Raw genomic sequence first — 17,089 nt, 5'->3', positions numbered from 1 at the left:
TAGAAAGCTTCTTTAGGCATAGCAGGGTCCCTACTACTTGAATATAAATGTGTGTGTGTGTGTGTGTGTGTGTGTGTGTGTGTGTGTGTGTGTGTGTGTGTGTGTGTGTGTGTGTTGAAGTGAATGAAGTAAGCCCCTACTTGTGTCACTCTAGCAAAATCCTCCATAGAAAACCTCTTGGGATAATCCCCTTCAAGGAAACAAATTATGGAAAATATAAAATTGTTGTTCACCAATTTGTATTATGGGTTCTTGAATGGGAGCTTCTTCTACACCAACTAGGGGTCCACTATGTATGGCCAAGTGTCAACATATTACATGCTCCCTATCTTTAATAACCCTATATAGTATATTGGCCTTGCTTCCAAAAGATATACAATATATAGAGCCATGTATAATTAAGGTTCTAACTTCACTAAAGTGAGCTGCTCATCTAGGTTGTTGCTAATGGTTGTAGTCCAGTCAATCAAAAAGCCTCCCCTCTTAATGGTCTCATTTTTCCAATCAATCTATAAATTATTTTTTCCTAATTTCTCATTACAAAAACAGAATTTTTAATTTTGAGTTTTTGAAAGCCAACTTAAGTACTCTCCCTTTAAGAAACAAATGAAAAAATAGAAAACATAAGAAAAATAGCTCATCCATTTATATGTATCATCAAGCTCTTGGAAATAAGACTAATGGATGCTATGGCTTGAAATGTAAAATTCAACAATTCATTAATCATGGTATTGTTCATGTAAAACAAGTGGTCTTTGACAATATTATCATTTACTTCTTTAATATCAAAATTTTGTCTACATGTAATATGAATGAAGATTATAATTTTAGTTGAATTGTATTATTGTGATAACATTCCTATCCATGTTAATCAACATAGACACAATAGTCATAGTTGAAAACAAATATGAAGACAAAATTTGAACTATTGATATAACCATTAAGATCTATGATTTTTTCTTACATATTTATATAGAATATTTTAATTCAAATATAGAATGAAAAAAAATGAAAAAAAAACTATAACCAAGTCACACTAAGAATATTTTGTCATAATTTTTCAAATTATTTGTTATCTTTTTTTTTTTCCTTAATGATTATTTTCCCCACAATCATCTTCACTATCCTTATAACTATTACTAATTGTAGGCTATCAATATTATTCGGTTACATTGTTTGTGTTATCAAATATATTACAACCAATTCATGATGTATATATTACATCATTTGTCATATTTCATTGTGATGTCAATTGATATGTTCATTGTTATTGTCAAAAGATATGCTCAAATTGTTAGATCATTGGCATTACTTCGGTAGATCCTCCTTGGGAACAAAGATTGAAACTTGTTTCTTCATCTATCTTTATTCAACACCAACGAATGCTTCATATATTTGAGTGGTAGATTGATACCTCTTTGTACAGAAAAATTCCTCGCCTATTTTAATTCTACTTTCTCTTGTTTTTAGCAGGTAGTAAGTATCTAGTGAGCATGTCATGTTCTTGGCTGAAGTGGTATCTTCAAAGGATGATTACAATGATACTTCATTACTAACTTCTCTCTAAATCTCTCTACTCATTTCTCAAATGTGGTTTGAATTAGTATAGTGGGTGCCAATTGGGAGGGAAGGTGGAAAAGGTGGCATTTTCATTGAGTATCACATTGCATTATCTTTTATAGGTGTTATTCTTAATAAATACTTTACCTAAAAAATTTCCAAGGACTTTCTAGTGATTTATGTTTGGAAAATTTGATGACTAAGTTATTGGGTATGTAGGTGATTATGTAAAATTTATCTTAAAAGTAACTATATTGTTCTTTATAAATTATCTTTTATGAGTGTAATAGTATAGCTAGTAATTAGTTAAGTGATAAGTAAATATTAGTTTTTAATATTTTAAATATTAAGGTTTAGTAATTTAATTAATTAAATTATTCAAGTTTTAAGAATATATTTGAGGCTTTCTTTTTTCTAGGTAGATCTTTTGAGGATAAAGAACCTATTTATCATTCAAGAGAGACCACTAAAAACAATATGGTGACTATTTTAAAAGTGTTAAACAACTTAATTATCATGAAATGTCATTTACACATTAAAAAAATCCTCAAGAGGATAATATCCTTTACGTTCTCCCTTCTCTAAATTCAAATTTAGCACATAAGGTTCCTTATCAAGTCAATGTTATTCAATCCCCTCCTCTTTCTTCAATTCCTTCTCCAATACAAGCTAGAACACCATCAACTCTCCAAGATGATGATTTGGGAACTTTAGACTTTACACCCAACATGTTGATCTCAGACTGGTTTTGGAAAATAAGTGTCTATACACTTAAGCCACATATAAATTATGTAATTAGTTGATGTCAAACAAGTAATGCATGTTGAGCATAAGATGTTAGATAGTCCATGCCGAGTCAATCAAGTGTTGAGAAATAGTATGTGCTAAGTGATTCAAGTGTTGAGTAACTAGTAAGTGCTAAGTCACTCGAGTGTTGAGTAGATAATATGTGCCAATTTATTTAGGTTTTGAGTGATCAATGGATACTCAGTCATTCAGAGGTCGAGTTACAATATTGAAGTTGTAGTTGATGTCGAGCATCAAGGACTTCAAATGCTGAGTTATACAATTTTAACATAGTTTTTTTGTAATGGCACAAACTTCTATATAAACCATTTTTTAGCCAACTTAAGGATTGTTTTACAATCTTAGATGTAAGAATGAATCTTTATTGTGAGTCAGGAAAAAGGGAAGAATTAAGTGGCAATATGGGTGAATCACAATTGTTGATTAATACCTAACCCTAAGTCACCTAGGTCTTCTTAAGGAGGAAAAACCCTAAACTTTCTATATGTGTGTGGAAGGAGAATAAATAGAAGTTTTCATGTGTAACCAGAGCATTCCTGGTGACTAAGGAGTTGTGATTTTGAATACATTACAAAATAAGTTAGAGGAGAATAGAGGAAAGGAATTAGAAGATAGTAGAGATACATCTGATTAGAAAGGATCAAGTACTGTAGTGCCTGCCCCTAGTTCGCATTTTGTTATCATTGCTGAACTCTTTTAGAGTTGATTTTATGTTGTTGGTCAGCAGCATTCTTTTGAGATTATCAGATATTGTGCTATGGATTCAGTCTATTATGTGCTGAGATTACTTAGACTCTACATTTCATGTATGCATAATGATTATTTACAGTGTTTGCAATTATTGATGATGATTAGTTAGATAATTTATTATCACATGTGTTTTATTATGGATTCTAACCCATACTTGCATGTGTATGGTGTGCGTGTTTTCTTTTGTATGGCATGTCAGATGTGGTTAAGGAAGGGAGTCGTAGTCACCTACTAGTCGGGATCTACATGATGCACCACTTCCTGCCATTGCCTGTTTAGTTTAGTATATATTGTGTTTGTACATGCATGGTTTTTATGCAATTTGCAGGTACCGGGTATCGACTTCCCTGAATTGCCAGGATGAGCGTACCCTATCACATTATTTCAATGATAAGAGAGGGGAGATAAATTCTCAAGTCCAAATCCCAACCCTTTAAGCCATTTGTTCTAATTGAAAAATTAGGACAAGTATCTGAGTTGAGTACCCTCGAAATGCGTCAGATGACGTAATTCATGATATTAACCCTTGGTTTGATTTTGTATGTATTTTGGCTATGATGGGTTTTCATATTTTTACCTTGTGAGTCTTTGGAGTATTTTCTATTAATTAAGCCTAATTAAAAGATTTAATTAATGGTTTAATTAAATGGAAAATTAATATGGTATTTTAATATTTATTTTATTTAATTAATTTGGAAATTAATTAAATAAAATAATTAAATTTGAAGATAAAAGTTATAATTTTAAATTTGGAATGTGACAATATTTATTCTAATAATAATATATTTGGAGTTCATTTTTAAATAAATGACTAAATAATATTATTATTAAAGCTAATAAATATTTTAGCAATTAAGTTTTGAAAAATGAAATTTAAAAGTGGAAAATATATTTAAAATTATTAAAAGATTCTAGATTTCATGTGATTAAAATATAAATATATTAAGATTGAAAAGTGGAATTATTGAAGTTAATGCATGAGATTTAATAAATAAATAAATTAAATTGGAAAGAGTAAAGTAAATATTAAATTAATTAATGTGCATTATTTTAATATTTAGGAGTTTCCAAATTCTCGGGAGTTGTCATGTAGACAACACTGGGGTTTGCACTCTAAGAATGCACTAGTTGTCTACACTTAGGAGTTAGCATTTTATTTGAGCACATGGTGTCTACAACCTTAAGACTCATCTAGAAGGTTGGAGAAGACTCATGCTTGGTTGTCATGCTTATCTTCTAGTTGTTTCTAGAGACATTCTAGATGCATCTTAGAGGCCTTTAAATAGAGGCTCTCCTAATGTGTTTGGACAAGCTTAATGGAAGCTACAAGCTACAAGCTACAAACTTCAAGCTAAAATGGAAGCTTCAAAGCTTACATGCATTGGAGAAGCTCATATGCTCATATGTTTCTACATGCTTCTATGCTTCTTCTAGCACTTTTAGTCACTTGGAGGTTTTCAGTTGGCTTGGATCTAGGAGAAATTGCAAATGTTGGAGAAGGAAGGGATTTTCTATGGACTTCTGAGGCATGGTGGATTAGCATCAGTGTCCAAGTGCACTCGTGATATTCGCATATTCTCTTTGCACTATTTCTCTTCCTGTCTTCATCATGTCTATTATGTGTCTAAATACTCTTTGTGATTGAATCTACAATTAAATTGGAATCTAGATATTTTATTGGTTGAGAAGAAAACAATAGAAAACCCTAGATCCAATTAAGGAAGAAATTAGATCTAAACGGGTTTGGGTTCGAATTAGAATCAAATTGAGAATGATGATTTCAAATTTATAGTTGAACCTATTGGATGGATTAATGGATATGTTTAGAAAAAAATTATTTATAAGAAAAAATTCTTGTTTAGAAAAGCCCTTTAAATCTAAATATATATTCTCTTTTGTAAATCTGCATACATATATATAAATATAAATATATTTTAAATGCAATAATAATTGATAACAAATATATATATATATATATATATATATATATATATATATATATATATATATATATATATATATATATATATATATATATATATATACACACATATATATATATACATACATACATATACATATATACATATATATATACATACATATACATATATACATATATATATATACATACATATACATACATATACATATATACATATATATATATATATATATACATATATACATATATGTATATATTTGTGTAAGTTGAAATGAGAAACTTTATTTATTAAACCTGAATCACATGTTTTAGCACATAATAGAAAATGTTATTGCAAACATTTTATAAAACAAAATTTATATACATTTGGGTGGGCAGGGTTTTAACCACCGCACCTCCCATTCCCTTACCGGCAGCAGCATTGGACGCAGGCTCTGCATGATCGCAGAGTACCTGCATCGTCACAGGGTACCTGTGATCAGCAAGCCTCATTTATTGCAAGGCCGACAGCGATTTTTAAATTGCTTTAACATTCAACGCGTCTTCCCTCTATTTTAACATGCAATAAGGTGAATGATAGATTTTTTTTATAATTGTTTATGTTATGAAGTTATATTATATTTTATATATATATATATATAAACTTATAATAAGAAAAGTTTATTTATCTAATTAATCAAGTCAATTAAATTTCAATTAGTGATAATAGAATGAGCTTTAAATATTTAAGTTATCTATTATTTTTGGGGTTCTTAATCGACTTATTGAAAATGATAAATGATTAATGATTAAATTATTATATTATTTTTATAGTGGACTTTTTTATATTTATTTAATGTATATTAAATACTATTTAATATATATTAACTAATTTAGAGATGGTAATTTTATACTACAAAGATGATTTAAATTTAGAGACTCTAAATGATATTGGAATAAGATTGAATTATTATGTTATTTAATACATTTGAATTATTAAATAACTTATTGATATAACTTAATGGAGTTAATAGTTAGCCAAAGATTAACTAATGAGTTTATGGAAGGATTCTATAGATCGAATATTTATAGTTTGATGAGTTTATTATTTATTTATGTTTGTAAAGACTAGCAAACTATTAATAAATAATGGTTTAAATAGTTATCAACAAATTTGATTAGAGTTAATCAAGTGGAGATTATTTATTGATTGAAGTTTTGTAAAAGATAATAATTTTTGAATTTGGAGTATGATTGATTTTTAATATTAGTATGATGAATGTGGACTAGAGTTAATTGGATTTAATTAATAATTAAGTTATGTAATGGAGATTTAATTGGTGTAATTCTTTTAATGAGATTGTAGAAATACTGATATCAAAGTTGATAGGTCTTATTCCGATGACTTGAACAATGACTTTAGATATTTTTATGGTGAAAACTTAGTAATATATAATTGAGAATTATTAGAATGATAAAAGGTCAAGGATTGCAAACTGATGTTAATTGGTCATTCTAATAAAGTTATGATCTCTTATTCGAAGAATGATAATTGGTCCTCTTATAATATAACAAATAATGATCCTAGAAAAGTTGAAAGTTTAATCAATTAGAATATGGATCATGGTTAAATATAGAGGACAATTTAATCAAAGGTCAATGATGATCAGTTTAGTGAATATTTATCCTTAAGTTATTTTTAGAATGTAATTCTTAATAATAGAAGGATAATGCTATCGGGGAGCAATGGGTTGACTTGTAGGTCAAATGATGAAACTTAAGACACTTGAAAGTTTACTTGCAAATAGAAAACTGGAAACCCCTACACATTATTCAACTATGAGATTTTAGCAAAACTAAAACATGTGTTTGCATCATGTATTCTATATGCTTCTTGTTTTGGGTTTTGGGTTAACTAGTGATGAACAGTCCTAGGTTGTAACCAGAGGCTCGAGGGTTATGAGATGTGTTGGCATGTTGATCTTATTTGGTCTCGATCTTTATAAACCCAACCATGGAAATGTGATCGTATGCTCTATGAAATACTTGTAATTGCTTATTGTTATTGTTCATCAGTCTTCATGTGTGAAGCTAAGATGTATGTGTATGAGACACTTGAGCTAATCATTTTTGAGTCATCGATCAGTTATCCTTGGATTATTTTCTAGTCGCCATGATGTGACTGAAATATGGATTTATTTCTTGATGATGTCATGTTGTGACATGTTTGACTCAACCATTTTGGAGTCTTCAATCAGTATGATTTTGAGATAGATTTTGGTTATTGAGAACCAATGATTATTATGATTATCAGTGATGCCTTCAGTTACCAATAGAGAACTGTTGTGGTCATGATTTTCTATGGATGCTTTTTAGATGCTCATGGAGATTTGATGATTCTTATCTTGGAGATTTGATGATTCTTATTATGGATATTTAATGCTTATATTGTGGATATTTGATGATTCTTTTTGTGGATTATCTTTTGGATTTTCTTTCCAGACGCTTGTATAGGACTGGGGTGATTTTATGATTCCATGAGCTTAGGGTAGGTTATCTACTTGTAGTGTCAGGAAGTGGCTTGCAATGGGGTTCGGAGCCCTAAGTGGCTGCCAGGGTAACTCATTGTAAGTTTGGTTAATAAGTGATAACATTTACACACTAAATGGGGATTAAATAAACCTAAAAAGATAATTGTTTTGATGTTCTCGCCCATGCCTCGAGTGCTTGTACAGACTAGGATGGGAATAGAGAGAATGCATGGTTGCGACCGTGCATTTCCTAGTATGCCTCATTAGTATGAAAGGATACTAGTGGCTGCATGAGATTAGTATGGACCCGTGGAGTTTAGCTAACTGCCAGGGTAACTTGTACGTGATAAATGTGATGACACTTTCTCGCTTGTAGAATAGGTTTCCTACATGTCTTTGTGTGCCTCTGGGAATTAGATGTTGGTTTTGTGTGATGGAACCTTTGAGTTAGTATACTTTTAGGATTCCTGGACTTATGAGATTTGTGCTATGTGTATTGGATAGCCTGTTTGGGACTTGAGATTATCTCCTTAGCACAATGGGAGTGGACCACTTAGGTTCCACGCAATCAGGTGGTAGTGTTTTATCACTCTTATCATTTGAGATCCATCTGAGACACCGTGGCTGGAGTATTCTTGGTTGGTATTTATCTTCATTATGTTCTTGGAACATTATGATTGATGATATACCCCATGATGGATGTATTTATTGGTATGTTTCTTACATTGATGATTTGCATATGTTAGATGATGTTATCTTATGTTTCCTTTCTGCATATGATGTAGTATGTTAGGAGTGACATTCCTACTATGTTAATACCGATGATCTCTTCGGTGCTTTGGGATGTTACACACAGAGAGATGGCTAGGATCCATGATGGTCTAATGATGCTATTAACGGTTGGGAGGAACCTTGCACTTAGTTAATTATGTTTGTGATATATGGTTATCTTTTATGATGGATGTTTATATCTTTATGATGATGATGTATCATGTATGGTTTATGGTTTCATTTACTTTATTTTCATCATGGATTAATATTGGATGAGGATGTACTTATTTACATGGATGTATATTCTTTTAAGCCTTTCATACCTTGTGACATGTATAGGGGATGATTGAGCAATCTGAAATGTAATTCTAAAAGGACATTTGTATATTGTTTAAATATGTTGGATGTATCATTTTTATTTCATAAGGATGTGATGTTAGATGAATAAGTTATGATTAGATGTGATTCAACATTAAGGGATCTTTAAATTTTGTAATCTATTATGTTATTTTATGTTTACTTTCATTTGAATTATTGCTATTGCTTCCGCTATCATGTGGATGGTTTATCTTTCATGTTTTAAAAAAAAAAAAAAATTGTCTGGTAAACTTAGTAAAATTCTTTGGATCCCTTGGTGAGGCATTACAAGTACACATTAAGAAAGAGGTGATATGTCATCAAAAAACATAGTGTTAATCGAAAGATCGTTGCTAAGACATTCTAACATGTGAATTAATTAAATCTCTTAACAAAATAGTCTTAGCTGGTTGTTGTAAATCCTTTAACAAGGTGCTTACTTCATTGTGAGTTGAAGTCCTCTAATGAAACACACTTCTAATAGGGTGTAGAAATCCTTTAACAAGGTGAGACCTAACAATCTTTGTAAGCCTTTAATAGGAAAAACTTTTTATAGGGTACATCATGTTTTATTATCAAAACATTGTTACCTTCATTGGATACACCATATTACTATAGTAGTGGATATTTGTGGGTGTCATCCCCACACTAGTTTTACCTTCTCCTTGAAGGGTTTCTAGGTAATCATATCTTGTGTCATACATTTGTGTGAATGTTTACTTTTTTATATGCTTTAGATGTATATTCTTGGTTCAATATTTTAATTTACTTATTAATTATGAGATGGATATGAGGTGAATGATTTTATGGTTAAAAGTTTTAAGTGCTAATTCACCCCCCCCCCCCCCCCCCCCCCAACCCCAACTCAAAATTTACTTTCCCTATTATATTTCCAACAATTGGTATTAGAGCAGAGTTCTCTAGAAGTAAATCTTTGTAGCTTTGAGAAAAGATCTTAGAAATGGAAGTCTACAAGTTGAGAAAGACTATTGAGAATTAGAAGATTGAAATATAACTTGCCCTACATTAGCTGAATGAAGCAAGAGATGAGTTAAAGTGGTCATTGAAAAGAAGGAAATAGCTATTAAAGAGAATGACACACACTACCGAAAGATTGACACTACTGAATTTTTTACAGATGGAAACACAAGTGAATTTGATGCAGCAGTTGTAGATATAATGGAAAAGAATTGAACCCTAACTAAAGAGGTCAAAAACCTCAAGATAGAACAAGAAGTCCAGTTAGTATTGCTTTGTGAAGTCACTAAACAAAAAAAGAAATTCATAGAAGACAAAGTCATGATTGAAGATGAGAAAAGGAAATTGGTCACTAGATTGGAGGAGAAAACATCAGAAGTATAAAGATTTTCCAACATGCAATTGGAGACAATGAATCAAGTCATGATTACAAATCATGAACTAAATGGAAAAGATATTGAGATCACAACACTAAATTTATAGAGTGAAAAACTAAGAAATGATTTTGAAAGAGAAAAAGAGTTTGCTAAAAACTTTAATAGACCTAGTGAAGTTATCAAGTACTTTGATCAATTGATGAAATCTCCTAGATCCAACAATGATACTACTAGATTAGGTTATACTAGTACTAAAGAAGGAGAATCATCTAAAAGTGGTGAACAAAGGAATGCCAAAGGTAAGAACTCCAAACCTACTTGTTATAATTGTGGTAAGATAGGTCATACTAGAAATATTTGTAGGAACAAGACTACAAATTAGAATTCTAAACAGAAGTTCATGGGTCACTGTCACAAATGCAAAAAATAAGGACATCAAGCATATGAATGCCAAGATAAGACCATAAGCACACAAATATTTGAAGGATACTACTAAAACTATTAGAAGCATGGACATAAATCATATGAATGTAGATCCAAGCCTAAATGGTCATCAAACAAGCAAACAAAGGTAAACCACTAGCAACTCCTATAATTGGGATTATAATACTACGTATAGTTGTTTCTATTGTCAAGAGTATGGACATGTTTCTAAAAATTGCATAAGAACATATTTTAGAAGAGACTACAAAGATGGTTGAGTCAAACTACATGTTTTAGTTGTTTGAAGATTAATCACATAAGTAGGAATTGTCCAACAAGGTCAAAGGTGTCGAGTAGTGAGTTCAACAAAGGCAAAGGAAAGGTAGGTGTTGAGAATGTCAGAGATGAGATTAACAAGACATGGAAGAGAAAGGAAGATTTTAGCACATCAAGTTTAGAAGGATCACTTCACCCAATGGGACAGGTGATCTCACCACCTCCAATTAAGCAATCATGAGGTATGTATGGGACTAATACTTAAAAGATATACTATACATCAATTCCAAAGATTTAGTTATAAAAAGATTATATATGCATGAAGTAAGATGGAAAGTGTTGATTATAACCTAGAAGAAATATTTAAGTTGTGAAAGTTTTCATGTTACTATCGAGCATGAAGAGTTTCACTTTAGCTGGCAAGTGAAATGTTAGTTGATGTCGAGCTATCATTAGTGATAGTGTTCGTCAAGCTCGTAGTGGTTTTCAACCATAAAGGAAATTACATGGAAGTTGAGTGACTTGAAATTTCTATTGAATTTTAGCTTACAGTTGTGTAAACACGAAGTATCAAATGTGAGTTTTTTAAGGTCTAAATGATCAATTTCTACTTATTTAACATCATTCAAATTTTACAAAGAGCATGAAGAGCTAAAGGAGAATTTAAGAGATCATTCCAAGTGTTTGCAAACAAGATTCAATAGTTTCTCAACACCATCTCAATATATTTATAAAGGTATTTATTTATGTCAAGTGATGCAATTTGAATTTTTACAAACCATAGGTTTTCGTAATGGCATCTAGTTCTTCAGCTACAAATGTTAAAGAGGGTAAGGAAGTTTCGAATGTATAATTGATAAGAAATGAGATTAAACAACCAAACTTTAGAGCCATTCCTAATATTTCTTACAAGCAAGATCCATTTGATGCGGTATTGATGATACCACCATGAGTTTTAATGATTCAAGATGTGAGATTTTGCTACACATGCAAGGGGGTTAGCATAGGTGACATGGAGATTAGGGAGAAATATGGGAAACTATGTGAAAATGGAGAATTGAAAGATAAATTCAAAATTGTAGAAACAAAAAGGATTAACGTATACCCTAGACTTCCCCAATGTCTTCAAAATAGAATGGATAAAGATAGTTCTAAGAAAAATTCATAATAATTCTATATGGTTGGAAAATGGACCAGTGAAAATCACAAAGAATATTGTACATGAAGTAATAGGGTATCCAACCCTAGACTGACCTAAAACTATGAGGAGTGAAGCAAAAGAAGTTATTGAGAAGAATATAGGGGCAGTGTAGAACAAACAAGGAATGACAATTAACACTATCTTAGATCCCCTAATTACTTTTGTAGTGAGGTTTATAGCACACAAATTCTATAAATCCACCAGGCTCAACACTGTACCATGTATTGTTGTTGACATGGGCTATAAGATAGTTGAGAAGGATCATACTTATGACCTTGCTGAGTTGCAATAACAATTGATAGAAAAATTGGGAGCATAAGGAAGACCAAGAGTGCAGAATACAAATTTGGTCTAATTCTTGTATGTATGTTCTTCTATCTACATAATACATTCCCTACTTTTGGTAAAGTTGCATGGAAAAAAAATAGATCTATTGTAGTATAAATAGGTGAATTTATTGAGCAACTTGGAGAAATTTTTGAGTTTGTAATGACTAGCTACTTTGAAGATTTTAAGTAGTCAATGAAGAAAAGACTGAGGATACTAGATTCACTAGTTGAGAAATATTTCAATGATGTTTTTTTTCTAGTTGACATTGATTTCATATATGTTCAAGCTACAATTACAAGGGTAAGGTGGCTAAGGCCACTAAGCTATCAGATCAATGTAGATGAGGCCTTTGTAGCAATTATAGCTCTACTCGTAGAAGATGTAGATACTAAGGCCATAGCCTTCAAAAATTATAATGTGACTAAATCTAAGATAACAATGGATTTAAAGACTGCCTCAGTCATAAGAAAGAAAAACAAGATTGTTAAGAAGCTCAAAGAGAAATTTGGTGAAGAAGTAGAGGAGAATGAAGAAGAAGATGATGATGATGATGAAGAAGAAAAAGAAGATGTTCCTACTCAAGCACCACTAACCTTAACTCAAGTTCAAGGGGAAGATCAAGGAAAAGATATAGAAATTGAAGAAGGTGTCAAGGGAGAAGAATCTAGTGAAGCACATGAGAAAAAGAAGATTAAAGCTAAAGCCCCGATAGTTAGTAAACCAAAGAAAGTTGTAAAACCTAAGCCTGCAGTTCAAGAAACTCAAATCAACACAAGAGCTACTATTAAAAAGGCTCAACAAGCAGTTAAGACAAAAGAGAAGAGGACCAGCTCAACTAGTAAAAAAGAGGAGTCTAAGAAGAGACCAAGGAGAAAGTATATTGCTTTAGCTAAATCTGATAAAGAGAGGACAAAATCTAATGACAACAACCAATTCAAAGTGGTAAGTCACAGTTCCTCCTTAGATTTAGACAATGTGTGTGAAAACATAAGGAATAATGCTAATTTATTTGGTTTCACACATATTGAGTTTGATAAACTTGGTAAAATATAGATGAACCGAGTAGATGAGTCAATATATGTCATGATGGAAACACTTAAATAGACTCCAATTGAGATTGCCAACTCATGATCAATAGATCTATATGAAAGAGTTGAGAAAAAGTGGCAATATAGTCTCAATATAGAAAGATAAATTAGAGAGACTACACTTGCACAAGTAATGTCAGAATTGGATAGGGTAACAATGACAAAGGCAATAAAAAAGCATGCAAGAAAACTTATACCTAAATATAGAGCATTTAGCATACTGCAATATTGATGATGTTGTACACAAGACCACCTAGATTTGGAAGTCATGATATGGTTTGACAGCACCCAAGGCAATAGAGAAAACACTTATTGAAGTAGGTGAGGAAAAAGATGAACAAAAATAAGTAACCGAGGTTACTATAGTTGACACTGAGATAATTTCACATAAGGAAGGCATTGAGACAAATTAATATGCACAAGCTATAGCTGAGGTTGAGTAGCAAATAGAACAAAGTGTACTAGGTACACAAGTGTTGAGTGTTAGTCCTCAACATGAGTCAAATATCGACATTGATATAGTAAACATTAAGGATATTTATAATACTATCACTCATAACATCAACCCCCTTATAGAGGAGAATTTGAAGAAGATACTAATAGATTCCACTATCAAGGAAAAACTTTGTGAACATCCTATGCTAGTAAGTGTTGATTATTGAGAAGACAAACAAGACATCTGAATGAGGAGCAAATTTGGACACAAGAGACATCTATAGCCTCTCCTCAATCCACCATTATACAACCTACATTACCCCTTGTAGTGTATCAAAGAAAAGAGCCATCCATGCCCAATATCAGCAAATTGGTACACATTGTGTCAGTACCAAAAGTTGCTATAGAAGCATATGATACAACACAAGTTCCAAAAGGTCAGGTAGATACTCATGCACCTACAACATAAGATTAATGTGCAACTCAAAATGTAGAGCAAGCCAAGGATAGTACTAAAGAGTTAGATGTGACTACAAAACCTAAGGAGCAACTTGCAATACAAAAACTGGTGACTTTTCTAAGAACTACTACTCCTCCAAGTCAAGATCTTCATAGGCTGAGTATAGAAGTTATACCTTTACAATCTTCAAGGCTAATTCCAAGAACATCCAAGGTAGATGAAGTTACATCATTTGGTGATGTAAACTTGGATGAAGTGATTGATTTTCCAAAGTTTGATCTTGCAACCATCACTATTGAATAGATGAGCATACTACAGGATGCTCTTACAAAGAAGAAAAACCAAGAATTGCTCAAAATAGATCACGAGAAAAAGAAAGATTTGTTAGATATCAAAAAAAAATTTCTTGATGCATTTAGCTTACCAACATCAGAAGAAACAAAGTTGATCATAGAGTGGTTAACCAACTTAGTTGAGAAGGTAAATGTTGTAGACCTAGAGTCAAATGTGAAATTACTTGAATGGTCTAAAAGAAAATTTCAACATTAGGTTAATGGAAAGATATCAAGTGTTATTGCACTATCATAGGTTGAGTTAGCAACCAAAATTGACAATGTGAAGAAGGTACTAGAGAACATTTTCTCTTTATACACCAAATTGTGCAATCCAACACTCTTCACACAAGAAGTCAAGAACTGCATAATAAATTTGGAGAGTCATGTATAGTCAACTATTATAACTCTACCAATTTCTCTAGCCTAGAGTGAGAAACATTTCAGGAATCTCCTACACTCCTAGAGTTAGTTAACAGTACTACATACAGATAAAGCAAACATAAAAACTAAACTAATCAGCATCTAGTTTATGCTAACTCCACATATTGAGATATTGCACAAGGAACTAGCCTTTTTTGAAACACTCATGAAGAAAGATTCACATCTTTCTACTCATGAAGGTTTAGTACACCTTGTTGTTGAGTTGGCCATCCAAATCAAATAATTGGAGATAGCTTGTGATAATTGGGATGTTTCTTTGAAAATTATGCTTGAGATCCATTAAACATTTTTGGAAAAACACATTATAAGTGTATAACCTTTTTGACATAAGTGTCAAAAAGGGGGAGAAACAAGAAAAGGGGAGAAATAAGATACTATTTTTGGGGGAGCTACTATTTTTTAGAAAGGGGGAGTCAATGACAAAAATAGAGTACATAGATCAACTTATGCAAATCTACTCAACAGGAGGAATGATTTTGGTTCAGATATAGAACAACATAATTAACTCAAGGGGAGTTATTGAATTTTGAGGTATGATTGATAAGTCAAGTTTGGAAAAACTTTAAAATTTTGTATATAAGCCAAACAAAGATATTGAATATCTAAGTTATGCTCATAAGTGAAGATCATTCATGCATGACCAAGTATTTTTGTCACTCATGTCAAAGGGAGAGATTGTTGATCTCAGATTGGTTTTAACAAATGAGTTTCTATACGCTTAATTCATTTATAAGTTATGTACTTAGTTCATGTTGAACAAGTAATGCATGTCAAGCCTAACATATCAGATAGTGCATGTTGAGTCACTCAATGCCAAGCAATAGTATATGTTGAGTGATTAAAGTACTGAGTAACTAGTAAGTATTGAGTCACTCAAGTGTCGAACAAATAGTATGTGCTAAGTTATTCAAATGTTGAGTGATCAATGGATGCTAAGTCATTCAAAGGCTGATGTAATACCCACCCATAGGTTTCTTTTATGTTCTTATTGTCAAATTCTTTTAAGCTAATTTTATGTATTGATTAGTTTTAGAGATACTAGGTTTATAGCTTTATGATACTATTTCATGTCTTGGATTAGTGATATATAAGTGATTATTCCCTGGTTAACTATATTTCATGTGTTGTTTAATGATTTTGGTTACTAGTGCATTAATGGCACTTTAATGATTCGTAGTTAATAAATGAGATTTCTTTCATAGCGATGTGAGATGATGTTGTTAATGATGACTATTTCATATTCATAATGATGCATTGTTATACCAAGCATTTAATGTTTGACTTGTGATTATTATGATACTTACCCCATACTTGCATGTGTATGGTGCACATGTATATTTTATCTTTCTATCTGACATGTTTGATGTGGTTAAGGGAGGAAGTTTTAGTCATCTGCTAGTCGGGATCTACATGATCTACCACTCTCTACCATTGCTTGTGTTATGCCCAGAATACAAGGCAAAAATACACTAACAATTTTTATTTTTATTTTTATTTTTAAAAGTCATAATTGGATTACATGTAATACATGAGTATTTGAATAGAATTACTTAACTTCCTCACATTTATGTATAATTACAAAATTTAAGTACAAATCAAATGCGAATTTTCTTAACATATTTTAATCTTAAATTGCATAAATTGATATATATCACTATGTTATCTAATTAGCTTTAATCAAATGAATAAGATTACAAAACATACGAATGTCATAGGAAGAGTGAAACATCATCATTTTATCTATTTTCAAATAAACATATGTAAAGAACTGAAATACTAAAAGGCTCAATGTAAGAATATTACTCAATCTTTTCTCTTCTATTAATCAACCTAGTTCAAGGCTCCATCTGGAAAGAACCAGTAAGAAAAATCGACATCCTTGCCACTTCAACAAGAGTTTAAATACATTTTTACATAATATTACAATACAATCTAAATTCTCTTCTTGGCCCTTAACAAGGGGTCCTTTTCAATATATTCAATACATCACGGTGAACATGGAGAAGATTAAAACTGACCCAGAGACAAATCAAACATATCATGAA

The sequence above is a fragment of the Cupressus sempervirens genome, chromosome 8, assembly GCF_028749045.1.
Source record: "Cupressus sempervirens isolate cs-2001-9-10 chromosome 8, ASM2874904v1, whole genome shotgun sequence".
NCBI classification, from domain to species: domain Eukaryota; kingdom Viridiplantae; phylum Streptophyta; class Pinopsida; order Cupressales; family Cupressaceae; genus Cupressus; species Cupressus sempervirens.
Note: the sequence above shows the minus strand (reverse complement) of the source record.